This window comes from Pteropus alecto, unplaced genomic scaffold (assembly GCF_000325575.1).
Source record: "Pteropus alecto unplaced genomic scaffold, ASM32557v1 scaffold409, whole genome shotgun sequence".
Taxonomy (NCBI): domain Eukaryota; kingdom Metazoa; phylum Chordata; class Mammalia; order Chiroptera; family Pteropodidae; genus Pteropus; species Pteropus alecto.
This window is the reverse complement of record NW_006443133.1, coordinates 122,782-126,136: the sequence shown is the minus strand read 5'-3', so window position 1 is coordinate 126,136 and position 3,355 is coordinate 122,782. Positions and strand designations below refer to the sequence as shown.

Sequence of the window (3,355 nt, the reverse complement as noted above, 5' to 3'; positions counted from 1 at the left end):
TAAATAGAAATTAAATTTTTTGCAGTTCCACCCAATCCCTACACCAAAAGATAAATTTTCCTCCAGTTTGATAGAGTTCAATTTGAATGCTCATGATGTTTTACAAGATGACAGATTTCTACAAGAGCAAAATGTCATATATAATTTTCCTAAAGTTTTTCAAGCATGCGCTGTGTACTGGTGGCATATATTGAATGAAATGGATATGTAGCATTTTTCTGTTGCTTGAATATACAGTAAACATATGTCTACATATACAGATCATATAAGCATATAAATAAATAAACAGAAAATGTTTATCTTCTATATATGTGTACACACATACTGCTTTACATACACATGTATCTGTTTGGTATAAATAAGCATTCAAATGAATTCAGATCCTCAAATAATCAGACATTCCCTTCCCTTAGGTATATCATGCTTCTGTACTACATAAATATTTCAAGCTGAGGAAAAGTATGACTAGTCTAGCTCTGTTAGAAGACATATCACAATACATGTGGACTATAAATACACAACCACTTACACTATGTTTGAAGAGTAAGTAGAAGAAGAGAACTCAAATAAGAAGAGAGAAAAGAGATACATAGAAAAGTAAAAAGAAAATCTGAAGTGTGAAATATAGAAACCAAATGAATACATCTTTTTAAGAAGGCAGCTATAGTCAAGAGTTTCAAATCCTATAGAGAGGCTAAAGTAAAATAAGAACTAAAATGTACTCATTAGTTTAATAACTAGGAAGATAAAAACATGGTTATTCCTGAAGCCATTCCTTACTATGATTCTAGGAATTTCCTAAGTATACTATGGTCTGGTGTACAGAGAGCAAATTCTACGACACACAGAAGTCATGGAAACTTTGAGATGATCTGATTATAAACCTACCCCACAGTACAACTACTGAGCACAAATATTTACACTGAACAGTCATTTCAGCCCTATCCTATGAATATTGAAAAGAAATATTTAGACAGAGCAGATTTTTAATAAAAAAACATAATCTATCAGGAAGATTTACCCAACATATTTTAGTCACTTGGCGACATGGAAAATAGAATCAGATATAGTCATTTAGAAATCAGAAAAATATTCCTTTATAACATTCTACAGGCTTCTATTTTTAAAAATATAGAGTTCAAGGGAAAGTGAGAAAGCAGGAATTAAAGACCTTGTGTTGGATTTTGTGAAAACCTTGAAAGGCCTGAATAAGAACACACAAGTGAGAATCTGAGACAGTAAGAAAGAGGAATCGTGGGGAAAGTGTATATTTTACTATTAAAATAAGACAGGAAAAATAAATGTGGGAGGAAGGAAAGTATTCTGTGCACATATTAGAACATTAAGAAGTTCTGACACAGAATCTCAGGATTCGAGACTGCACCTCAGACAATACTTAGGTCAAAGATGAAGCAATAATAAGGTAAGACTCCAAAGCCAGAATGGGCATGAGAATAATCTTTGCACTGGAAAGTTTGGAATGGTCATTAAGAAAAATAAATTTGAATTCTAAGCAAGAAAGTCCTTAAGAGGACATTATAATCTTAAATGAAGCTAAGGTACCAGACCAAAGTAAATTATATTCCAGAGAAATAACAACAGAATTTCGTAATATGTATTATGAACTAGATATGTTACATATAGAATTTTTAAGTTTCACAATTCTTCTTGCCAAGCAGGTAAAATTATTTACATTTTAAGAAGGAAAATACTGAGACTGAGATTTTAAGTAATCTGCTACACAACAAGTAAATTGTGGAGTCAAAAGTCGAACATGGATCTGATTCTATGTCTACTCTCTTTTTATCGTATACAAAGCTATTTGTATATGAGAGTGGTGATATTTGAAGAATCCTGGGAAGGATAATGAAATACCAGAGATATATCAATGTTTCCTAATTAAAAAAAAAAAAAAAGAAGAAGTTCATCTTGATCATTTAAAAGATGGTTTTATAAATAGTTTTATAAGATTCCATGTGGATTCATGAAGAATAAGTTATATCAATGTAATCTCTTTTCTCTTTTTGGTAGGGTTTATGTGATTGGTAGATCAAGAGAAATATTTTAAGCATACTGCATCTGGCCATCAGCAGAGTATCTCACAAAGCCTCTTTTAATATCCTTAATGCAAAAAAAAAAAAAGCAAAACATGGATTGGGTTCTGATAGAGTTAGATCGAGCTTATAGAATTTGGCTATAGGTGAAGCATTGTCAATTTAGTACTTTACTGGCATTCTATGGTCATTCTCATTCAAAATTATTAATTATTGGAAAGAAAGTTTTGAAGTTTTGCTTATCAATTTTGTCAATGATAGAAGACTCAAATGTGACTGAATACATTTGATGACAATGGCAAGAACCAAAAATATTAACAAGGTGAATTAATCCTAGGATTACTGCAGAATCTTGCCTTTGGGTCTAAATAATAAAGTATTTAAGACTAGGGAAATCATGATTCAGAAGCCACATATGTCAACAAAATAAGGTTTGGGTGGACTGCCTATATATTTACTCTGAGTCAACTGTATAACATAGCTGTTTAAAAATGCATATGGTTTACGGCCATGCTACCCTGAACAAGCCTGATCCCGTCTGATCTCAAAAGCTAAGCAGGGTCGGGCCTGGTTAGTACTTGGATGGGAAACCACTCAGGAAGACCAGGTGCTGTAGGCATAAAAAATAATAAAAAAACATATAAGAGATTGTAAGCTGATAAGGTCCTTGCAATGTGTGAGGTCAACTAAGGGTTTCCTCACCTAAAAAAATAAAATGGATATGATCCTGTCACTTCGTAAGGTGCATAACTTTATAAGGTATATAATGTCTAGGAACTATGTTGTACCTCTGAAATAAATATAATATTGTATGTTAATTATAATTTGAAATAAATTCAGAAAAGAATTGCTCAATATATGTGTCATGAGTTATGAAATAATGTTTTAAATCCATTAAAGTGAGTGCACTTTTCTTAGAAATCATATATCTGTTTAGAATTATAAAGAACAATATTTATTTGAATAAGAAAATTAGGTAGCCAGGTGTAGCTATTTAGAACATCAGTTTTCAGATTTTATATTTTAATTTTTTTCATGGATTACTTCATAGTTATAATACATTTGAAAGCTAAACTCTATATATTTTTAAAATTTTTATTTTATCTACTCTGTTGCAAAATTTCTATAGGAAATGCTAATGAAGGTCATCTCTTTGCTTGTATCACTGTCTCTTACAAGAATAGCACTAATATTTACACTTTCCATATTGCAATTGGCTCCTAATAGAGTTATTATAATTTCCATGTAATAGTAAGTAAAGTTACACTAAAGCTCTACTGTCTTTGACTTAAGCTTGATTG

The 3,355-nt window shown here is 31.1% G+C and overlaps 1 pseudogene; it reads left to right on the top strand.

Annotated features, from left to right (window-relative positions):
* Nucleotides 1-2,554: 2,554 nt before the first annotated feature.
* Nucleotides 2,555-2,673, top strand: LOC112472242 (annotated as a pseudogene).
* Nucleotides 2,674-3,355: the final 682 nt, after the last annotated feature.